We start from the raw sequence: 25,765 nt of genomic DNA, 5'->3' as shown, positions 1-25,765 counted from the left end.
AAATATTGTAATTTAATACGGACGGTCCGCTCCTTCACTGCTTCTGGCATCACTGAACTGTCAGTCACCTAGCCTGCGATAAATTTCCCCTCACGACGAAAGGTGCACGATGTAGCATCGAATGAACCTCCGGTTGTGCCACACCGTTAAGCAACATCGCACGCAACAGCGATACATTTGTTCCAAGTATCATAACATCACGATCACCCGCCACCCCCTTTCGAGCCGGCACAGCATCAACGTGCCGACCGATACGCACCGCACGGGCACTGATCCGCCCGGATTGCGGGCTTTTCTGCGGCTTGAAAATGAACTTTCAAGCATGGCAATAACGACGAGAGCGGGCTGACTCAGACTTATGCCACTGCCGGCATGTGTTCATTTTCCTTCCTCTTTCGGAAACCGCAAGCTGCAAGCGGGAGCACATGATGGGACTGAGTTTGCCAAACCGTGCTCAAGTCAGTTGCTATTCGGCGTTCGGCACTTCGACACAACTCTTGGGTTCTTTCTTCGAGAGTACGCGGTCTTCAACCGGTGTACCGGTGTTGCAGTAATTTTTTTGTTATTTTGGAAACTATTGGCAAGTGTTTCCCGGTGGTGTTTTACTTTATCAGCGTCAGCTGATTTGGTGTTTCGGGTTATTCTATGCAGTGTTGCTTGCGATTGCAAAAGCCATAGCCAGTGCTACAAAATTCGATTGTTTTGTCACAAGAAACCTTGCAAAAAGCGCTGAGTTTTGAAGGTTTTCCTAACCCAAGCTAGGGTTGAATTGTGAATTATTTTGGTGTTTGAAAAAAAAAATCATCAATTGAAGTTCAAGTGAATCTATGCTAGTAGTGTAGTGAAGTGATAAGCAAAAGTTCAGATACGGTTTGCGAGTCCTTTTTCCTTTTGCGGAACAGATCAAAAGGTCACTTGAAAGGATAATTCAGTTGTTACAGTTGCAACGGACAGTTGCAAATTGTTTAGTGTGAGTAAGAAAACCAAAAGGTGCGATAAAGTTATAAAATATTCTAAAAAGTTCGAGATTTTGTGTAACTCTTTCGTTGTCTCATGAAATTATATCTTATGGAATTTTAACCAAAAATAGTATTTAATTTCATGAATAAAAGTCAAGTTTAGGGCCATGATAAAACTACTTGGCAGTGCTGCGCTTAAAAAGTGATGCAACAAGTTTTTTTTTGTGAAATACCTATGAAATTGCGAGCTGCAACAGAACAGAAATTTAAAATGGAATTTATTACTAAACAACCAAATAAATGCATATGTGAAACAAAAATTTTAAGTAACACTAAACTGCAGTGAATGTTTTTTTTGCATTTGCAATTCGAAACGTTAATGCTATTAAACAGTTACTTAACTCCCAGGAAAAGTGTAGAATGGAATATTTTTCAATAAGCGATATTGTCAGGTTAAATCTCAATCTTAAAGGAATGTGTTGCAAATACAATCTAAATGTATGTGTTGCAGATACATTTCGTGTGGTAGCGTGTATAATGTTCAAATTTCACCATTATTATTTATTCGTAATTATGACGTTTTTATTCACTGTCAGAAACAAATTATTGTTAATATGAGAAAATAGATATACTGATTGTTAATATGAGGAATCGAAATCTTGAATATCTAGGCACTAATTTCGTGGAAGTTTTGGAGGGGGGGAGGACAAAATAGTTTAAAAACTATTGGATTTTTAAAATTGTGTGATTGTGTGTAAAGGTCTTAGAATATGTTTAGTGCATGGAATAGCATTTTTGCTTAGAATTGCAATTTTCAATCACCATAGACCCCAATGTTGAGAGGGCAAAAAGATGAGAGGGTTGTGAAATTCAAAAAAAAACAATAGGTACAACTATTAGAAAGGCGAAAATTTGTGATCGTGTGAATAGTTTTTAATCATAAATATGATAAATCAACAGAAAAAACAGCTTTAAAACCCAATCAAATCAATTGCTCCATAAAAAATAATCCTTACATATAAAAATTTTTTTTCTTGGAATAAATTCGTCAATTGTTGCATCCTAATTCATTTCATTCGTCATACCCTTGTGAAAATGAACAAGCGATACAGGATTAAGCCGTTTTTGTCCCTTTGCCGTCGTATATTTTTAATCTTCTTAGTCCCTAGAAAAACCGCTCGGCAATTCTGGAAAAAGTTCAGTCAGCTATGACTGCTCCTTCAAATAGCTGATGATACCTGCCATGCTTTCAACAGATTCGTTTGCATCTTCCAGAATTTGTAGTAGAATATTTCGTTGCAGAATCAAGCGATCTAAATTCACGCCATCCTTGTAGAATTCGAGAATCTTAGCCTTGTTGGTATCGTCACCTGGTATAATGTTCAATTTCCAGCGAAAATTTGTACGTCTTACTTTCGAATCGAACATCCTGCGCTTTCAGAATAGCATCAATGAGATTAATGAATTTCCTCGATGGAACGTGTTTCCCGTTTTGATTTTGGAGCGTTTTGGAACTTTTCGATTTCTTGGCAACTCTGAGTCTTATAGCACTGCAACTTTTTCAGAAAGTACTTTCTGGCATACTCCTGAACAACCTTTTTAGCAGACGCTTAGACTGGCATTCAAAGTTGTTATCATCCGATACGCAGTACCGTTAGAATAAAATAGAAATTGAATTTGACCATCCTTCTTAAAAACCCAGAAGCCTTTGCACCAGAATTCGAGTAATCAGTTTCAGCCATATCAGTGAAAGATTCAAGTTTGTTGATCAATTTCTGCAAAACAATTCTAAAATTTGTTTATCATAAGAGACCAAAAGCTAGAACAATCGATGCATCGGTTATGATAGGCCATGATAGAATAAAATTGATAATTGTGAAAAACTGAAACTGCTGCTATTATTCGACAAAATTATTAGAACAGTTTACTATACAGTTTAACCCTCTAGTGCCCAATGCCGCCATTTGGCAGGCTTCAGTCGAAGTTCCGAAAAGCTTCAATAAATACGTAAAAAGTGTTTTAAATGGTTTATAGTGATTTTATCGAAGTCCGTTTAGAAATTAATTTGGGCACTAGAGGGTTAACGTTTAGATAATTTGCAAGCTATTTTTCATAGAGCATAACTTTGTTCAAGTTTGTCCAGTTCTATAGCAAATTTTGTTGCTAGAAACAATTCATTACCGCATGTGGATGAAAAAATAGACATTTTGGTATGATTTTTCTCTGCACTATCAAAATTACCAACAGCTTCCAAAAACATTCACTGATCCTTTCTTGGCCAAATTATTATTTATTAATAATTATTGAATTAAATCCATCCGACTGGCAGTCTTAATGAATAAGTAACTGTATATGGGCTGGGAAAAGCCACCTTGAAAGACACTGGTAGGCGACTATCAAGGCGGCATAAAAACCCAGTCAATGCAGTTTCATGATTCATAATCCATATGGTCAATATGTAAACAAAACCATGGTGGCGTATTGAAGTTTATGCAATGAAATGTACAGACTTTTTCGGGTTTTTGTAATATATCGCATGAGATATGTGAAATCACATAACTGGTTTAGGATAAGAAAGATCGTATACAGTGCTTTTTCGATTTTATCACGGTCAAAAAAAAAATTTTACCGTGAATTTGGCGAAACCGTGAATTCAGCGAAATGATAAAAATTTAATTTTTTGTGTTGGATTGAATTGAAATTCATGATATTTTGAGTAAAATAATGCACTTTTACGGTTGATGTGGATATAAGTTCAAGATAAAAATGAATAAATAAGAAAAGGTTAGTTTATGATATTTTTCTCCTTTGCATTTTCGCGGACTTTCTCCCTGCTATTATACATGCAATATCAATATGATTTGAACTGCCCATTCTTTAGCATAGCTAGCAGAGTCTAATTTATGTAGAATTGTGGAACCGCTAGATTTGATAATTTTTGAATCCACGCTCTATGAGAATCAAACTGTAGGGCTATTTGAGTTGTTAACAGATCTTTTTCTCAACCGCTCTTATAAAACGTAATTCTTGCATCAAAGTCAATGAAATACGTATTGCACGGTTCATTTTTCTCAAAATTATGACACAAATTATTTGTAACAGATATGACACTTGGTTGCCACAGAAAATTGAGTTCATCAAACTATACACATGCAAGGACACAAGGCTCAAGTGAAAATGATGTTCCGGATGCATTTTCTGCAACTGGAAGTACATTATTCTTGAGTTTTTTTTAAATGCGTGATAAAAACGAAAAAATCCTGAGAAAATCGAGCGTGAATTTGGCGAGTAGTGATAAAAACGACTGTTGATAGAAGCGAAAAAGCACTGTATTGGTATTCTGTCTTGTACCTTTCCAGAAAACAAACCGTTCTCTTTTTGTTTACTTCACTGATTATAAGACATACTGGCCTTATAGTTACCGTGAAGCACCCTAATTCTGCGCGGCTCTGAATTCTGCGCACTTCGTCATATCAATGAAAAGCAGATTTTTAAGAATGATGTTTGGAAGTGATTTCCTATATATTAACTGTGAACTTGCTGATTATGTTTCTTTTTATTTACTAAACGGCATCAACATTTTGATACGAAGTTCAATAACGAGTTTTTTTTTGCTGATAAAATATATTTAGAAGGTAAAGTCAAATTATGAATTAAATTCGTATGACTTCAACTTATTCGCGAATCGGCCAAAATAGAAGCCCCAAGTGACCAATTTAGAAATACTATGGCCAAAATAGGAGCCTAGAGAAGTTTTTTGGTTGGAAAATATGTGAACTAAATTACATAATTTGATTATTTAAACCGCAATGTTAGTACAGATTCATCCGATTTCCCTGTTGAACTGATTCATTTACATATTTTTCGAAGGAATAAGGACAAATGTCTCTCATACATAACATGCCATGGCCAATACCGGTGCTTTTACGCTATGCATTTATTTTAATTGTAATTCTAAGATAAAGCCCATCTGAATGCAATGTAGTATGACGATTTATAGTCACTGTTAGAAACCAATGATCACCAGTTCCGTAATATGAGAAAAGAAATCCATCTATCTATCAGGGAAATAATTATTGAGATAGGTTTTAACGAACTTTTTATAAAATTTAAAAAAATAATTCAAAAAGGTTGTTTCCTAAGATTGAACGGTTCTTTTTATTCGGTTGCTAGTGGGATATTTGATTTAGAATAGTAACATGCAATTCTTAACAGAATTCGAGACTAATAAGATGTTCTAATGGGACAAATATAAGTTTTAATTTTTTTTATACATATATACACCAACTTATCAACAAGGAAGCGAAAACTTCAATGTGTAGACTTTTTTTTTCAATTCTGTATATCACAATCTGGGAATCATCGAATGTTCATCGAATCGATTTCGTGGATATAATTTTAACTTAGCTAGCTACGTTTAAAGTCAACTTCAACTGTCCAATGTCTATATCTTTCCAAGCACAGGATCATCCCTAAATAGGTGCTCAAGATCTAGTCCGAGGCTAATTTTATTTCCATCGTCGTGATCAAGAGTTCAAGTGACAATTAAAGCTTAACCCTCTTGTGCCCAGTGCCGTCTTTCGACGGTCTTCAGTTGAACCTCTAAAAAGCTTCAATCAATACTTGAAAAATGTTTATAAAAAATTATATTAATTTTTTAGAGGTCCGTCTGGAAATTAATTTTGATTTTCTTTTAAATTCAATTACATAAAGCCTTAAAATATGAATACAGGTTCGAGTATGAGTCCAAGTCCAAGTCCTAGTCCACGTCCAAGTCCACGTTCACGTACAAGTCCAAGTCCAAGTCCAAGTCCAAGTCCAAGTCCAAGTCCAAGTCCAAGTCCAAGTCCAAGTCCAAGTCCAAGTCCAAGTCCAAGTCCAAGTCCAAGTCCAAGTCCAAGTCCAAGTCCAAGTCCAAGTCCAAGTCCAAGTCCAAGTCCAAGTTCAAGTCCAAGTCCAAGTCCAAGTCCAAGTCCAAGTCCAAGTCCAAGTCCAAGTCCAAGTTCAAGTCCAAGTCCAAGTCCAAGTCCAAGTCCAAGTCCAAGTCCAAGTCCAAGTCCAAGTCCAAGTCCAAGTCCAAGTCCAAGTCCAAGTCCAAGTCCAAGTCCAAGTCCAAGTCCAAGTCCAAGTCCAAGTCCAAGTCCAAGTCCAAGTCCGAGTCCAAGTCCAAGTCCAAGTCCAAGTCCAAGTCCAAGTCCAAGTCCAAGTCCAAGTCCAAGTCCAAGTCCAAGTCCAAGTCCAAGTCCAAGTCCAAGTCCAAGTCCAAGTCCAAGTCCAAGTCCAAGTCCAAGTCCAAGTCCAAGTCCAAGTCCAAGTCCAAGTCCAAGTCCAAGTCCAAGTCCAAGTCCAAGTCCAAGTCCAAGTCCAAGTCCAAGTCCAAGTCGTCCAAGTCCAAGTCCAAGTCCAAGTCCAAGTCCAAGTCCAAGTCCAAGTCCAAGTCCAAGTCCAAGTCCAAGTCCAAGTCCAAGTTCAAGTCCAAGTCCAAGTCCAAGTCCAAGTCCAAGTCCAAGTCCAAGTCCAAGTCCAAGTCCAAGTCCAAGTCCAAGTCCAAGTCCAAGTCCAAGTCCAAGTCCAAGTCCAAGTCCAAGTCCAAGTCCAAGTCCAAGTCCAAGTCCAAGTCCAAGTCCAAGTCCAAGTCCAAGTTCAATTCCAAGTCTAAATCCAACTCTAACTCTATCTAAATGGTAACACATTGCACACTAAAAAAAAATGAACCCAAATTCGCATTAATTAGAATCCGCTGGGCTGGCAACCTGAAATATAGCATTTCTTATATAAAATTGGTCAATAAATCGATTGGTGATATTTTAATTCTGTGCAGGGCACGGGAAAGGGTCTTTATTCCCAAAAATACGCAAAAATAGGGTGAAAAGGGGCAAAATAGACCATTTCCCGTGCCCTGCCCGAAATGAAACCATCACCAATCGATTTGTTTACCAATTTTACATAAGAAATGCTATATTTCAGGTTACTAGTCTAGCGGCGATTATTTAGAGAAAAACCCGGAATCCACATTTCCACTAAATAATCGCCGTTGGACTAACAACCTGAAATATAGCACTTCTTAAGTAAAATTGGTCAACAAATCAATTAAAGATGGTTTTATTTTGAGCAGGGCATGAACAGTGGTCTGTTTTGCCCCTTTTCACCCTAGTTTTGGACCCTTTCACGTGCTCTGCACAGAATGAAAATATCACCAATCGATTCACCGGCCTGTAAAAATGCTATATTTCAGGTTGCCAGCCCAACATCAATATCGCACGCTTAGCCTTGGGGTTAATAGCGGTCTCGATCAACTAGATTACTTGAGAGAGTTCGTTATCGATATGGTTTTTTTGGCACATTTTACATGTGTAGGATAAGTACAACGATACACCGTGCCCCAGTGCTGAGTCGAGAAAATTTACAGCTCGAAAAGATCCTCGACTCGACCGGGAATCGAACCCGATATCACAACCGTGTGGCAGAGCTAGCCGACCGACATCGCTAACCACAGAGCCACGGGGTTGCCAGCCCAGCGGCTTCTAATTAGTGGGAATTTGGGTTCATTTTTTCCCAGTGTACATTGGTAGGCCCAACATCAAATTTTCAAGCAAATCTTTATCCAAATTAATTTTAGTTATAGTTTATTTGAGTTTAATTTGTACTTTAGTTTCAAATCCAAACCTGAGCCTTAGGTTAGGTCCGAATCGAAGTAAAAAACCAAGACCATTTAAAATTCAAATTTGGTCCAAACCAAAGTCGAAATCCAACTCTATGTCCAATTGAAAGTCTAAGTCCTCCTTAAAAGTCCAAGACCTAGTCTAAATACCAATAGCACAAAATGGCCCTCAGAATCTCTTGGTCCTAGAAACGTCTATGCAAAGTTTCAGCAAAATAAAAAATGACAAATGAAATAGTATTAAAACTAAAACATTTTCTGTGTAACTATGTAACTGTGTCATTGGTATCGCTTGCATCAAAACTTTCTGATTGTTTATTGACTGACCAACAAGTCGATTGCTTGTGGATTGGTCTTGTAAGACTTCCTATTGAAAACTATATTGTATTCTACAACTTTTTTCATATCGCCTTAAAAGATATCGCATAAAACAAACCACACATCGCTACGAAGAGAACGAGAGAGATTTCTCCCTCCGACTCTTCTAGCGTTTGTAGTGAAAATGTGTTAGACGTTCTACCTGAAGTCGGCGAAATGTAAGTTGTAAGTTTTCATAAAAAAACTACTTTTTTAAACTTTTTTGAAGAAAAAATTTAGAGTATACAGCCAGCTTTGTACACCGTTTTTTACGCCCTTCAAAAGATCCGGTATGACCGTCAAAAAGGACAATTTTAAATACTGGTCGTAGAGCGTCTCTTGTATTTCAAAAGCTTTTCATGGCGTACTTTTTTTCAATTAGGGCGGTTTTTTAGGCAGATTTTATAATTACGCGGTTTTATTTACGCGCATTTTCGAAATCACAGGTTTCTTTACGAAGTATGTATCCCCCGCGTAAAAAAACCTGACCGTATATTTTTTAACGGAAAGACAAAAATAAGACTCATACCAATCAAACAAACCGTTTTGGCTCTAAAAATATTTATAATCATCAATACCTTCTCAACATATCATTTTTAATAGCTTCTCAAAAATGAGTCGTAAAAATAAACCCCTTTGCTCATTTCGTTTTGGTTGTCGTGACGAGTAGATGGTGTTCGAACTGCAACCATAATGGTTTTCACATCTATGTTGTAATGATAAAAACTTTTTTCAAATTCATATCTCCAGGACCGCTTTACCGTATCCGGTCATTCGTTTCGGCAACATAATCGACAAAATGCATTTCTTTTGGCTGTCGTTGATCTTAAATTAAGAAGAAAAAAATTAGAAAGAAAGAAAGAAGAAAAATTAGAAGAAAAACAAAAAAAAATTAACTTATGACTAAACATAACCTCTCGTTTTTGGTTCATGTGTGTCAAAATCGAATCATGCCAAAGTTGAACCGTGCCGATAGTGAAACGTGGTCAAATCGAACAGAGTATGAACTCTCAAAATGGAATATAAAATTATCATAGTACTACGTCAACCATGCGGTCGTGACCACCACCCTACCTTTTTTTGAACGTGTTTAAATCGAAACTTCACTGTATTCATAGCTTTTGGTCCAAGCTTTGGTTCGAAGTCAGATTCAAGTTCTACTTATGCATAAAGTTCTAGTGAAAATACTTTCTAAAGTAATATAAATTTTATTTAACATTTTTCCAGATTTTCATAGAGATTTGAGCAATAGAAAACAAGTTACGGCTGCATAAACTGTACTGAAGTCTTTAAGTGCGATTATCTCGAATTTTACAAGAAATGATTTCGCTGTGATTTTACAAGCCGAAAAACTACTTCAGCTTAATTTTCTTCATCTTTTTGTCATTGTTCAAAAAAAAGTTTTCCGAACTTTCCTCATTTGTTTTTTGAGCTATAATGTATATAAATACGAAACTTATGTGCCATTCATTAAATAAAAAAATAATGATAAAAATTCAAAACTGTTTCTTAAAAAATGTTCATGCATTAAACTTTTGAAAAACTATATACAAATATTGTTCTCTTAAAATTGGACTATTTTTTCACTACAATATAGACTTTTGCCTTTTTTTTGATCAACATTTCGATTCTAACTCGAAATATCTTTGGAGCTCCTAAAATGTGTAAATTCGCCAAATGTAACGAAATGAAAAATATTGTTACTCTATAACAATGGTAGTAGTTTTCTTGTTATGTTGTTATCAAATCGTAACTGGTATTATTATAATCGTGCTTAAAATGAAATGAAAATACCTAATTCCTAAGAAACAGTTGAAAAGATACTACCCATTTACATATAATTTTTCCAAGACTTGGAGCAATCATTTTGAGCTTTGATGCTATTAGAAAAAAAAGACTCGAAACCACCACAAATTGTCGGTATTCTGCATAGTCAATACAAGGTTTCAATGGGTTTCCTATGTTCCCATTCTGATTTCCTTTTATAAGACAGTTCCGCCCTAACCAATCGAGCAGGTGAAGTACCGGTTTTGCCTTTCAACCAAGGCTCTTTTTCCTTCGTCTACCCCGGCAATAAAAGCTATCCGATTTCCTCGTTTCCTATCTTAAAATATTCATTTCATTCCCGAGCTGCCTTCCATTCTGCAGCATCCATCAAGGTGGATGCCGGTTCCCGTCGTCGTCATTCGATTTGCCAGAGATACTCGAATTTCTATGTCGCTGCCTATTTCCCGGTATCGCATGCTTCCAGGAGGAGGCACCAATTTGCCACGTCTTCGTAACGAGGCAAAATGATTGAACCACCGCCGCCGAGGAGGATAGACACCGCGGCGGTCTGATAAATACTTGAACAGATAAGAAACTGATGGGCTACGTTTCGTACTCCGACTTCGGCAGAGCGCGAAAGGCACTAACGAGATCAGACTTCTAGGGGTTCGGTTGAGGTTCATTTCTTGTATTTTGTGGATGAATCAATTCTCTTCCACACGCGTAATATTCAACGGAAGTATTTATGTTCCAAACGAAGTGATTAATCGATCTTAGGATAGGTCACGAGTAAATTTTTTATTCAATGTCAAACCTAGGCACATTGGTGCATACAATAAGCGGTTTAAAAATTCTGGAGTTACTCCATCACTTGTTAGTAATAAAATAAACACATTTTATTTTGTTTTTTTTTTCTGAGCAGGAAAAACATAGGGGTAAACAGGGTAAGACCTCCCAGCGGGGTAAGACCGCCCACTGTAGTTTTACTACCAAGTTTTATGATAATTGAAAAATTTCTTTAACGTGTCTTTTACAGTATTATTACATAACATTTTGCACCCCTTTCTGTTTTGATAGTGCGCGAACGGTCACAGAAATAATCAAAAACAACCTTTTAGCTGGCAACCAGTCAATGCGCTATTGTTTTGCGGCAACGGGACTTAAGGTTTTTCTGTCTAAAAATCTATTGTTTTGTTTGTGAATATACGTTTAAACGCTTGCCTGAACCTGTCTTTTTTCGTAAATATCGAAAGTTGTGAGTAATCATGTAATTTTGATTACTTTTTCGGTGGAATATGAAAATGTTCCACTGGGGGTAAAGCCGCCACGTATACAACTGTTTGTTGTTTTACTTCAAGACCCAAATGCCTCGACACTACAAAGGGGAACTTTACAGGATCAGTAAAGCAATTTCAAGCCACATAAGACAATGATGTTAATCGACCATTTTCAATTTGGTTGAAGCTTTTCTAGTAATATTTTTTAACAAGACTTATTTCTGAAAAAAGTAATCTTGTGCAAAATGGTATTAATGAACAAAAATAATTTTAGAGCCAGGACGGTTTATTCGATCGGTATGACGTCTCCGGCAGAGTTAAAAATAGTAGTTTTCTCCTTCCGAAAAAAGTATACACAGTAAAAAAATTCAAAGAAATGATAAAAAATAGAACCAAAAATCAAATTTTTTAAAAGTTTAAAAAAAACATGTTTTTGCCTGCAAAATCTACAAAAGGTAAGCTAAAATTTGATGGTTGTAGGATCGTGGAATAATAGAAATATTATTAGCTCACATTTTGTAAAGGAAAATTTTTTTGGGCTGTTTGTTTGATTGGTATAGAGTCGTTGGTAATTTTGTTCTTCAAAAAAAAAAAACATAAAAATTCTAAAATTTATAAAAAAATTACAATTGTTTTTTTTTTTATAAATTTTAAGATTTTTATTTTTTTTTGTTACTCTATACATAATAAGTCTTCAAAAAAATCATACAGACAGGATTAATGAGTATTTATTTTAAGCATTAAGACAGGTATATTATAAATTGAATATATTGAAAAATTATGAAAAATATATTTATTTTGAAAACCACAATAAGTTACCTAAACATTGTTTTGAAATTGGATAGTCAAAAAATAAAACAAAGTTAAAACTTAGATTTTTTTTCAGATTTTTCACAGTGTATATTTTTTTGAAAAAGAAAAAAAATACCATCTACAACTTTGCCAAAGACACTATACCGATAGAATCAACCGTTTTGGTCCTAAAAATATTTGTTATCCTCAAAAAATGGTGGGCGATATTACCCCGCTGGTGGGCGGGCTTACCCCGCATGAAAAAGATCTGCACATTTTCAATGACTTTTCAAAATTGAAAAAAAAAAGCTGGAAAATATGCATAAGTATTTCAGTCTTTATTTTTTGAATGCAGGTATTGAATAAAAGAACCTCTTAGCGAAGAACTTGAAATTGCAGCCGCCACTTTTTTTTCTATAAACAAAATCGCTTAATCGCGGTCTTACCCCGCTTACCCCTACTGCTAATTAAAATGATTTTGCGGAACAGAGTCAGGTTCAGCTGCAAGGCGATAATCACGTGATCCCAATAGTCACGATGCAGCGCTACCCACTATTGACCGTCATTGTTATTGTTATTCAATTAACACTTTTCATTTATCGGCTTTTGCAGATTTGGCCGATTTTCTCCGCTCCAGTTTCGAAGGCGAAGAACATTCGCTGCATCGCTCCATCGTGTTTCTTCCAGATGTAGCCGATTCTTTGCCAAAAGTGCAGCAGCGAAAAGCTAAGCCTGCAGCCTATCGGCGTGCATAATTGTGCTACGTGAAACCAAAGAAAACAGCAACAAACATTAATTATACCTCCGGCAAACGGCGGCCAATTCGCAACGAAATCGCTCACGTGCGCGGTGGTATTCTTATCTGTAGCGTTTTTTCTTTTTCTCGTGGAGTACTGAAACGCTACACGAAATCTGACGTAGGATCGTACGGTATTTTTTGCATTTTACTACATTCGGTCATCGTTTGGCTGTTTTATTTTGAGAGTTTGTGCTACTCTTCTTTTTGTGAACTGTATCCGATTAGTTCCGTACCCACTTGTGTGGTCTAAAAACAACTACTGTTGCTGTGGCTGATTGTTGCTGTTTGCGGTGGACAAACCGATAAAGTAAACAGGTGAGTCAAAAGCTGCTCTTTTAGGGTATTCAACATCCGCATTTGGGATTTATCTTGGAGCCGAATCGGTCCCCGAGATCACAACTCTTTATTGCCGCAGATGAAACCCATTTCCAACTAAGATTACAACACATTTAAACTTTACTGAAAATATCTTAAAAGTGGTCTGATAATGTTTTTACGAGGTACACTTGCATCTTTTGAATCCTTCACTATTGAAAGGATTTCTGCTAGATAAAATATGTTTCTTTCTTCTGTTTTTTTCTTCTATCTTTACAGCTTGTTTGTTCTTTGGTATTGAAAGCTTGGAACTCTAACTTAATTAATCAATTTGAATAAGGGGGCCAAAGCCAAAGTGAAGCCAACTAAAAATATCTGCTTTAACCCTCTCCCAGCGGAGAGAAATCCGATGAAATGACTTTCAAACTATTATTACTCAGCGCCCACAGGCACAATTGATATGAACTGTATCGCATATTGAAGATCGGTCGGTTCTCTAATCGAATTAGGTACTTGAAAAACATCTGTATCTGTAGGGAAAATTTAAATGCAATTGATTTGAGTCAATGTGAAATTCAGTTAAGTTTTACAAAAACTTATAGATCACAGAAACTTAAAAGAATAGAAGTTTTGTATATTCTATAAAGTTTCATGAAATTTTATGTATCGCAAACTAATTGAAACATCCAAATTAAAGCCGTAACTATACCAAGAATCTTAGGAGAAAATAAAAAACCAATTGAAGAACGTTAATAACTTCGTTTGGCCGTTCTGCCTTTCCGTTCTTCATTTCTGGCAGAGTGTGCAGTGGTACCCAATATGTCAGAAAAATTTCATTACAATAAAAAAAACGAGACTGAGTTTGAAGCAATTTAAAACAGATTCTCAAAGCAAGCTGCCAGCGTGAAATTAGGTACGAAAGTTTCTACGACACAATTCTCATAGTAATGGAAGACGAGATATGCATACGTGAAACTTCATTATGAAACCTTGCCAGGACTTCTGTGTATGAGAGGATGTAGACTAGTCAGATACTTTATTTTCTGTTGAAAACTTTAGTAAGAAGGTAATGGTTTGGTAAGAAACTGGAAATTTTCGAAACCGCCGAATTATGCGGATATCAACGTGGACCAGCACCTGAAAAAGTTTCTGCCACCGCTCTGTCGACAGCAAAATGACTTTCTTGGTGTTCTTTTTTTATTAGATCGCCAAAATTTTGGCTAGACATGCACAGATTAGTATATAATTTCTGTACTAAAACGCTTGAACTCTCAAAGTTGCTCAAACGTGCTTTGTGCTGACCTAAATCAAATTTCGGGACATGACCGATTGGACTGGACGGAAGTCGCTTCGATTTTCCGGATGCAGTTTTTGATGTTGATGTTGCTATGTGTTCTTGGCGTTCCAATTATCCTTGTACACCAAAAGCAAAAGCTTTTTTTTTCGGAACTCGACGTTCTGTTTATTATATACGGACTTCGCAGCCAACTGTTAAGTGTACAGGACAATTGCAGGGCTAGCGCTACAATCCTACTGACACTAACAGCCATCATATCAAGAAGACTGGGAACTTTGCCTGAAATCGAACGACAGTTTTGGCAGCGCAGTCTATTGAGTTCAGGTGGAACTGACGCATGCTAGTAGGTGTGCAGGCGTTGCGAATGCAATCCGAACGCACAGGCAGGAATATCACATACGCACTCAATGACTTCATAGCGATGTAATTACAACCACTTTTGATTTGCGCTGTTTTATTAGACGCTTGTCATTTGTATGGGATCGATCCAGAGATGCCAGTCTTCTTGATATGATGTTTTTGCTAACAGCCCCTCCCGAACCAAGACTCGAACCGATGACGACTGGATTGTTAGGCCAACATCGTACCTCAAGACCAGCTGAGACACACTGCGGCAGATTTGTTGGATTTTATTTTTTTTTTTTTTGCACATCTTTTTTTTTTTTTTGATATCTTCTTGGTCTTCAGCAAAAATTAGCGTTTTCTTGTCGTAGTGTGATGATGGCTTGTCAGGTCGAATTCTCGATTCTCCATCCGAGTGATGTTTTCGAATAAATGAAAACAATATTTCCTGCAAGCTTTTTCTAATACACATCCTGTTTAATGTACAAACTGCTTGGTTTGAACAACAGCTCCGAAAATCCCTTTTAGATATGATTTAGATTTAGATATGATATTATGATCAAAACTTATATCAGTTTTGAAGGAGATTTGACTCTAACGTTGAATCGGTCGTTTCCGGGTATTTGAGGCTTCGATAGAGGAAAGTAGCTTCGATCACCCAGAATAAAAGATGTACGCCATACTTCCGAGCAGGCTGGTAAATGGTCACAGAAGAACGACTTTTCACTGCGATTGCTTCTGACGGTGGTAAGGTTCGCTGTCTAAGTACATTTATGGACAAACACGTCAAACGAGAACTCACCACCACGACGTTGTTTTCTCTAAATGAATTTTGACATTCTTTCCTGAAATGAGAATTACGCAGGTTATGCGTTATGCGAACTTATCGAGGATTTGTCGCAGGGCGAAAAATTTGATCCGTCGTGGAACGCCACTGCCGAAAACCAGCCTGGTATTCGTCAACAAAGGATTCCGTTAACGGTCTCAATCTGAATAACAGGATACGGGAGAGCACTTTATATGCAGAGTTGAGCAACATAATGCCTCGATAGTTACAACAATCCAATCGATGACTCTTCTTATAGATAAGGCATATGAGGCCTTTCTACCAGTCGTTTGGCATTTGTTCATCCGTCCAGATTCTTAGTATTATCTGGTGGATCGCATAGTGCTCATCCGGCTCCTCACCGTTTAATAGCGCTATGCTCCCAGCAGTGAGATCGACTTGAACTGTCCTACAGAACGGTCGCATTTTACCAACAGCTCGAGGCTAAGTCTGAGCCTACCGAGAGATATTGAAATTTTGTTTTTCGCTTTCAACAGGCAATCTTTTTAAAAGACTACCTGTTGAAACGCAAAGTTATAAATTTGTTTTTAACGTTAACGAGTAATTAGTGAGTAAACTTGGTTTGAGATATTTCCATTTAAATTCTATAGTGAAGTGAAAGTGTAGTGAAGTTTTCCAATTATGCCTGGAAAAAATAAAAAAGCCCGCTTTGATGCGGCTTCAAGGAAACCTGAGGCATCTCCTCCAAGTGACACTGAAATTTGGACTAACAGGTATGATATTCTTTCTTCCGTTGGGGATCAAGAAGTTCAAACTTCTCATACTGAGAATAAAGCCGTTATGAAGAAGATTAAAGTTCCACCTATTGTGGTATTTGTAGCAAATTTAAAAGCATTCCGATCAGAACTTTCATCATTTCTGTCGATTGTGAAAGTTAATTTTCAAATCGGCCGCCAAGGCGAAATTCGTATTTTGACCGAATCTTTTGATGGCCATAAACATCTTTTACAGTATTTGACTGAAAAGATGTATAAATTTTATTCTTTTGATGCCAAAAACGAGAGACCGTTTAAGGCTGTTTTGAAAGGTCTTTCAAATCACCAAACTATTGAGGAAATTAAAGAATGTTTGTCAGAATCACTTGGTTTTGCCCCCAACCAAGTAATTTTGATGAAACGAAAGGCAAATGCCAAAATTAATCAAACTGGAATACGCCAGGAAAATTACTTAGTACATTTTGATCGTACCAAAGTAAATAATTTGAAATGTTTGGAAAAAGCACGTGTTTTATTTAACGTGCGAATAAAATGGGAAAATTTCAAGAGACATGGAGGAATCCATAATCTTACGCAATGTCGGAATTGTCAAGCCTAAATGTATGATTTGTGGTGACACTAGTCACACAAAAGATATCTGCCCCGTGAAAGAGACCACTAATAGTTTCAAATGTGTAAATTGTGGGGGAAATCACAAATCTAATTTCTTTAATTATCCTGTAAGGTCAAAAATTATTGCTTCCAGACAACGTAGGAATTCTAAACAACCTGTTGTCAATGTGGGTAATCAAAAGACTTTCAATACTGTTCAGGCATCACCAGCACTTTCATTAGCAGGTGTGTCTGTAGGTAATAATTTAAATTCAGATAACAAATTTCAGACAAATAATCCTGTTCAGGCAACACCAGGCTGTTCATATGCCAGTGTCCTTTCAGGTAATATTTCAAATTCAAACAGTAACAAATCATTCGTGTTTGATGCTGAAAAGTCAGCCAGTTTTAATTTAGGTAGTCCAACTCCCGAAAAAATTGAATACCTACAACAATCCATGCTGCAGCTAATGTCCGTTTTGTTGAACTGTAACTCGATGTACGAGGCTGTTCAAGAAGGTATAAAATTTACAACTAATATTGTTACGAAATTGAAATTCAGCAATGATTTTAAATAATGCTGTAAATTTTCTAAATTGGAATGCTCGCTCTTTAAAAGCGAAAGAGGATGAATTTTTTAATTTTTTAACAGTCCACGATGTGCATATTGCAGTTGTGACTGAAACGCTTTTAAAGCCAATATTAAACTAAAAAAGAACCCAAATTATATAGTTCATAGGTTTGATAGAATTGATGTTGCCGGTGGTGGAGTTGCAATAGTTATCCACCGTCGAATAAAACATCGTGTTTTACCCCATCTTGAAACCAAAGTTATCGAGAGTTTGGGAATTGAAATTGAAACAAGTATTGGCATTTTATTTATAGCCGCAGTGTATTTGCCTTTTCAATGCACTGGTGAGCGAAAAAATTATTTCAAGGGATATTTGCAAAAACTCACAAGAAATAAATCTAAATTTTTAATCATCGGTGATTTAAATGCGAAACATCGATCTTGGAATAATGCTCAAAGCAATTCCAATAGAAAAATATTGTTATTCTTCTATTAGGAACCCATCTACAATTGATTTGGTACTAACAAATCAAAGTTATTCATGCAGTGGTTTATTAACTCATACTGACTTTGATTCTGATTATCTTCCCATAGCATTTTCTATTTCTCATGAAACTATTTTAAATCCCACGAGATTTGTGTTAAATTATCACAAGACTAATTGGGATAGATATCAATCTACGATCGAAGAAAATTTGAATAATGATATTATTTTACAAAATAGTGGCAAATTAGATAATTTTAGCAGCTTAATACTCAATGCCCGGAATTTATCAGTTCCTAAGGCTCGAGTGAAGTTTAATGCACCAATTATTGACAGTGAACTTCAACTTCTTATACGTTTGAAGAACATACGGAGACGTCAATAACCAAAGATCTCGTGATCCTGCTTTGAAAATTATTTTTCAAGAATTACAAAAGGAAATTAAACATAGATTCACTCTCTTGCGAAATGAAAATTTCATGAGAGAAGTTGAACAACTAAAACCTTATTCAAAACCTTTCTGGAAGCTTTCGAAGGTTCTTAAGAAACCTTCGAAGCCCATTCCAGTCCTTAAAGATGGTGATGGCGTTTTTCTAACGAATGAACAAAAATCTCAAAAACTTGCTCAGCAGTTTGAAAGTGTTCATAACTCCAATTTGAACGTAGTAAGTCCTATTGAAAATGAAGTAAACTAAAAGTATGATCAGATCACCACCCAAGAATTTCTTTCTGAAGAGGTATTGGAAACAAACTTGAATGAGGTGCGAACTATTCTCAAAAAATTCAAAAACATGAAAGCACCAGGAGATGATGGGATTTTCTATATCCTCATCAAAAGACTTTCCGAAACCTCTCTAAATTTCTTGGTAAAAATTTTTAACAGATGCTTTGCACTAGCACATTTTCCTACGAAATGGAAAAATGCCAAAGTCACTCCAATTTTAAAACCCGAAAAGAATCCAGCTGAGGCATCAAGTTATCGACCAATTAGTTTAGTTTCCTCTATTAGCAAACTTTTTGAAAGAAGAATTCTTAATAGAATGATAACACATATTAATGAGAACTCAATTTTTGCAAATGAGCAGTTTGGTTTTCGCCATGGGCATTCCAGCAATAAATCTGAAGGCTATTCGACTGGAGCAGCTCTACTAGTTATAGAAAAGGCATTCGACAGTGTTTGGCATAAAGGTTTAATAGCTAAAATGTCAAATTTCAGTTTTCCGCTTTACCTCACAAAAATGATACATAGTTATTTAACTGACCGCACTCTTCAGGTTAACTATCTAAATGGTAAATCTGATAGATTGCCTGTTAGAGCAGGTGTGCCTCAGGGGAGTATCTTGGGCCCAATCTTATATAACATTTTTACTTCTGATCTTCCTGATTTACCACCAGGTTGTGAAAAATCTCTGTTTTGTGACGATACAAGCATTTCCGCAAAAGGAAAAAGTCTTCGTGTTATATGCAGTCGGCTACAAAAAAGTTTAGATATATTTTCTTCATACTTGCAGAAATGGAAAATTTCCCCTAATGCTTCTAAAGCACAGTTAATTATTTTTCCTCATAAGCCAAGAGTTTCATTTCTCAAACCCACCAATAACCACGTTATTAAGTTGAACGGTGTGGTCTTAAATTGGTCTGATCAAGTTAAATACTTAGGGCTAATTTATGATAAGACTCTTACTTCCAAGGAGCACATTGAGAATATCCAAACAAAGTGCAATAAATATATAAAATGTTTATATCCTCTTATCAACAGGAATTCTAGACATTGTTTCAAGAATAAACTGTTAATTTACAAACAAATTTTCAGGCCAGCAATGTTATATGCAGTTCCCATCTGGACAAGCTGTTGTGCAACCAAGAAGAAGACACTTCAAAGGATTCAGAATAAACTTTTGGAAATGATTTTAAAGCGTCCTCCCTGGTTTAGCACGAATGAGCTACATAGGCTCACTAATGTAGAAACATTAGAACATATGTCAAGCCAAATTATCAACAAATTCCGACAAAAATCGTTGCAATCCTCAATTGCAACGATTGGCTCACTTAATAGTCAGTAAGATAGTTTTAAGTTTATTTTAAGTTTCGTTTTATTCCTTTTTTTTCTCTTGACAAGTAGGTTTAATAATTTTCTTACAATTACATTAACTTAACTGCGAAAGCTAATAACATTCAATAATATAAAAAAAGCGTACAAATATATATATATATATATATATATATATATATATATATATATATATATATATATATATATATATATATATATATATATATTTATATATATATATATATATATATATATATATATATATATATATATATATATATATATATAATAGTGTTGAAATGTCACCATTTGTGGCAAGTAGGTTTAATAATTTTCTTACAATTACATTAACTTAACTGCGAAAGCTAATAATATTCAATAATATAAAAAAAAAGCGTACAAATATATATATATATATATATATATATATATATATATATATATATATATATATATATATATATATATATATATATATATATATATATATATATATATATATATATATATATATATATATAATAGTGTTGAAATGTCACCATTTGTGGCAGAACACAAAATATTAATTCTGAATAAATATTTTAGTACATGAATAAATCATTACAACACCCCCCCCCCCTATTCAAAAAAAAAAAAAATGCTCCCTACAGCTGACTGCAACCGTCGGTTTATCAGTAAGCAGGTTGCCGTCGTTGTCATTACACATGACCGGCACAGGGAAAATCTTGCTTCTGACTCCGTTGACTGTTTTATAGAAGCTCCGTACATCGTTTCTAGCATAGCTGTCCTTTGCGCTGGCGAGCAACTGCTCCTCGTACTCGCGCTTCTTCCGACGGTGGACTCTATTTTCGTCAGCTCTCGCCTCCCTTTATCTTTCTCTGCTCTGACGTGTAGCCGCAGTGAACAGGCAAGGGTTTTTTATCTATCGCGCTCTGGCACTCGGCATCAAACCAGTCGTTACGCTGTCTTCCACACGTCGTCCCTACCACCCCTCTCGCTGTCGTTTCGATGGCACGGTGGATATTGCTCCACAGCCCAGGATACGATATAGATTGTAGAACAGTACCACCGTCCCCCGTAGAATAATTGGTCAAAACACCATGCCGGAGACAGGGAGATTGCGGGTTCAAGTCCCGTCGGGATGCGGTATATTTTTCCAAATCTGTATCATATTTCCAGTTCGCTTATTTTTCGCTTTTCCTGCTTCACATACTGCTTAATGAACTTGTGTGTCAACGGGTAAAAAGCCTTTGTTAAAAATAGAAATTTAGTTCGAAAAATATAGTATCACATATTACGAAATTACTCAAGTTATAGTAGGATAACTGACGGCTTCGTCAGGTGGTATGCATTGTGGGCAGGATTCAGTTTACCAAGCTCTACTGCTTTTAATCCACTTAGGAACTCTATATATGGTAACTTACTTTGAACGTTAAAGTTTTTCTGTTCGCATTAATGAATCACTTCATTAAAAACGATTAATGGAGGATAAGAGATAAGTGAAACTTGAATTTATCTAACACATCCAACAGGTTGGTTTAGTTCGTCAGCACGGCATGTTGCTGGTGTTTTTGTTGCCAAAACAAAAGGGAACTGTTTTTGTTGCAAAACGCGCCGTATCCATTTTTATTAGAGATTATGACATGTGCAACCATGTTTTTATGTTTATTGAATTGCAAAAACTTTTATTGCTATTTGCATATTCCTACATAAAGAAATTACTTTATAAATTAAATGGATATAGTAATCAGATTTAGAGTACAAACATATTTCGCGATAGATTTGGTGCCACTGCACACGCTGCGCACTGCGCAAATCCCTTTTGTTCTCACACAGTAAACGAAAACGTGTAACAATCCCTCGACAATTGTGTGTAAAGAAGCGCTGCAAATACATAAACAAAAATACAAATATGACATCACTAGTATTAATTCGCTCGTACAACTTATGGCGTCAGAATACTACTTATACTTTGAATGGCTGAATAACGAAGAAGGTTTATTTTCAATTCATAGCAATGAAACTAGATGAAACGAGTATAGTTTTACAAGCTTTCTTTCTCTCTCTGCTACTGACGAACTAAACAAAATGCTGACTAGAAATGGCTTGACCAAAAAGGGACTGTAAGAGTGACTTTTTTACAATTAAATTTAAAAGCTCCGTTGAACTTTTTGTGTTTTTCGTAATTTTACCAATAAGATAAAAAGTAGGAAAGTATGCTAGAAAAATAATTGATGAAATTAGGCAGCTTACTAAAGAAGGATGACAGTTTAAAACATGAGAATCAACTTAGACTGACGAGAATTGGTAATTTACCCTATTACGCAACAACAGCCATAGCCTACTATGACAAAAAAAATTATAACTTCTGTTTTCAGCATGAAACTCAAAGTTGTCCTCAGCAAAGTTGTAGATAATTTCATTTCAAGCAACTTTGCAACCGAGACTTTTTCTCTGTGTATTGTAGCTTTTGAAAAAAACATACGTTTCGTTTAACAATGTCTGCAAATTCAGTTTTTTTCTTCTAACTCTTTTGTTTGTTCCTTTTTCCCAATACAATTTTCTAAAGAATTTTAAGCCTTATCATGTTTTTCAAAAATTGCTGCCAAAACTGAATGCTAAGAATGCTTTTACTTCAAAAGATATAATCAATTACTGTTCCAACCGTAAGCGGTAGATTTGTCGTCTCATGATAACCGAAGAATCTACATAGGCTCTGTTCTATATCCTAAATTTTCTTCTATATTCTAAAAATCAAATGTGTCATCCATCAGTGATTATGACTCATCCAATTCATGCAGGTTCATTTCAAATTTATTCCAGAAAAAATAAAAAAAAGAACTAAGCTTAGACTGTTCACGTCGTTGGACAACGTAATTGCATTCCTCTAAGAAAAAAATAGAAGGGTGGTATCCAAGACACGACCGCATGACGTTGGACTACGGTATTTTTATATTCCATTAAAACAAATTGTAGACGGAATTGTAACTCAAGTATTTTCTGCAGTTTTATCTAACAGTACATTTCTAAATGCTGAGACGTTAAAGCGTTATAAATAATAATATATACTAGAAGAATGAATCTTTTATATTAGCGCTGTCACTTCAGAAAAACCTTTGTTCTTAGATGCACTACCAAGACAATCATTTATTTTGGCGAATTGGGTAAAATTTTCTTATCTTAGCAAAAAGCATACTTAACGAAACTATCTGGAATTGGAGACCAGGACGATTCTAGCGGATATTCTAAGAGTGAAGATTGTTTGACATTAAACCGATAAAACTCATGTTAGGTTAGCTCCAGCCAGAAAATTAAATGTAAGCTCATTGAGAAAACTTTACCAATATCTTATGGTACTCTTTTCACCGATAATTTATGGTACTTGAGAAAACCTATTTTGATCTAAATGAAATTTCTAGCAAATAAGTATTGATCATTCATCGGCAGTAATTTTTCCGCGATGAATAAAGACTGGCTGAAGAAGTTTAAATCGCTACTGTAAAGTCGAATTTACAACCGTGTTCGTTCAGGCGTTTTAACATTTTTAATGAAGTGTTAATGAATAAACAAGAAAATACTAAATCTTCGATTAACACCCCACGGTGCTCCCACAGACCGTTATTATAAAGCTAAATGCACCAAAGAATCTGAGTACACCATTCGATTCGTTATGACGTCCAGGATCTCTGGTCAAAATTTAAAAATCACCGTACGGTACATTTTTGAGTAATATTTTGAAGGTCGCAAAGTACAAAAAAGTGATATAAAAAAGACGAAATACTTGTTGTAAAGCACGTTTTTCAACCACCAATTTATGAAATAACTTCCAAAATAGTTTCTACACATTCCAAATGTTATATTTCAAGACATTAACAATTGGTGAAAAGATTTATTTGAAAATCCCACAGTGCACACTGGTCTGAATTCGAAAAATCGTGATTGCTTCAGATTTGACTGTGAAAAATTGATTTTATGTACTCAATGTCTTAAGCATAATTGTTTCATAGTTTTTGGTTTTTCGGTCAATCCATTTAACAGTTAAGTAACAATAATATTTTTTCTAATATTCAATATACCAGATTGCTTTCTTCAGCAAAGTTGTGGATAAATTTAAAAGAAAAACAATTGCTAAATACTGCGATGTCCTATCTGTACGTTTGACACAACAAAATAGATTTTTTTTGTGGAACACCGCTCCTCGAAATCAGTTTTTTGTCTATAATTTTGTCTGTAATGGTCAAAACATTGCAAAATGTTCTAAGATTTTGTTTATCCCCTCAAGACTTTGTTAAATCTATTGTTTTGACAATCACAGAAAAAGTAGACAAAGAACAGAATTTAAGGAGGGGTGTTCCAAAAAAAACTTCCAAAAAAAAACATACACACGAACGAATGAGAAATTTAATTCGATTCGATTGCGTGCGCCACCACCCGCTTTCAGCTGCTCCAAAAAGAACCATCCGCTTATCCGGTCAATGAACGAATAAGAAATTCAATTCGACGGCGTTATTTGGAAAGAGGGTGGAGCACAGAAGAATATGGAATGGTAAGGAAAGTAAAAAAGCAACAGGAAAAGTAAGCGACCTCGAGTAAAACCACAACAACAACAACAACAAATCGTTTACAAAGTCAGATCGGTTGCATCCGTTAGAGTCGGTTGCTTGGGAAGACAATCGATGTTATTTACCAATTTTTCAATAGTGTATCTCAAACAATAGGTTGTTTTTTTTTACATAAATTTAACCGTAAAAGAATTTCTTATTGGTTGATGCCAAAACCTCTGAAAAGTAAAAACTGATATATAAGCGCTCAAAACCTGACCACTCATAGCTGGTTGAATTACTAGATTTTTAAATTCAAGCACCAAACATCGATATAGACGTTAGTCCAACGTCAAAAAGCTTACTCGGAGAAAGAGATAGACGAGAGAATATTGTGACTCACAACATTACATTACTAATGTCTCACAACCGTTTTGCCTAACGTCTGACCCGAACAATGCCTTCGGGGTACGATTTTTTTTCCAATTTTGATTGTAAAACTGATTATGATGAAATCACAAACAATTTAAATTGTCGTACAGATTAGGGCTGGATACCTCCAGAGTTTCTCAAAAACAGGTAGAGTAATTCAACTTTTCTAATAGTGATAAAATTTCAATAAAATCAGCATTGCTAATTTTCTCAATAAAAATTAAAAATCAAAACTAATACGATTGTGCTGGGCTTCTTTTGATATGCACTCGGCTCAGTCAATTCATGAATCAATGTTCTTTCTGCTAACGGGAAATGTAACTCTAGGAGTTTTTCCAGAGCTTACAGCCTTTTTCTACAGCCTTTTCCAGAGCTTACAGCTTTTAGATTTAAAACAGTTTGGTTGATCGGTATAGTGTTTTTCCAAAAAAATATACATTGTAAAAAAATGGAAACAGGTTGTTTCCGATTAATATAACTTTTTTCTGTTTTTTATTTCTTCAAGTTCAGTCAACTATCATGGTTTTTTTTTCCTGTATGGACTTCCCCACTGCGACCAGAATCGTAGATCTATTGTGAGATATGCCCGGGTGTCTGCTGTATCCCGCACTTCTGTTAATTGCAATACCTCTATTGAGAAGTGGCATGCTTATTATTATTGTTCATCAGTGCTTGTGTGTAATGTGCTACTCTTCCTTTACACGCTTACTGTTCTACTATACCGATACTCGTTCCTCTTGCCAAATATCACCAATTATAATTCCCTGGAGAAATTTCGTCGTGCGTCCTTCTGGCCAGTTTTATTGATAAGAGGGATTTATTTTTTGTTAAGAGGAAGGCACGCAAAGGTATTTGTAGATTTCAGCGTAAAGGAAGGGTAACTGGTGGGGAGCCTAAGAATAAACTCATGCTTAAAGTCCTTTTTGACATCGGATGGCCTGGTTCTACTAAGATTCGAACCCAC

General features: G+C 35.7%; 1 protein-coding gene across 4 annotated transcripts in view; it reads left to right on the top strand.

Moving 5' to 3' along the window:
* The first annotated feature begins 447 nt into the window (after positions 1 to 447).
* LOC129723808 (uncharacterized) overlaps positions 448 to 25,765 on the top strand; it is a 200,559-nt gene continuing 175,241 nt past the window's right edge. For 2 of the 4 annotated variants that reach the window (XM_055678255.1, XM_055678251.1), the window contains exons 1-2: positions 448 to 990; positions 12,426 to 12,927. The gene's annotated coding sequence lies outside the window, so the exon portion shown is untranslated. The remainder of the gene's footprint in view (positions 991 to 12,425; positions 12,928 to 25,765) is intronic. The other 2 variants (XM_055678252.1, XM_055678254.1) reach the window with 2 other exon arrangements.

This window comes from Wyeomyia smithii, chromosome 2, assembly GCF_029784165.1.
Source record: "Wyeomyia smithii strain HCP4-BCI-WySm-NY-G18 chromosome 2, ASM2978416v1, whole genome shotgun sequence".
NCBI classification, from domain to species: Eukaryota; Metazoa; Arthropoda; class Insecta; order Diptera; family Culicidae; genus Wyeomyia; species Wyeomyia smithii.
Note: the sequence above shows the minus strand (reverse complement) of the source record. Positions and strands in the feature narration are given on the sequence as shown.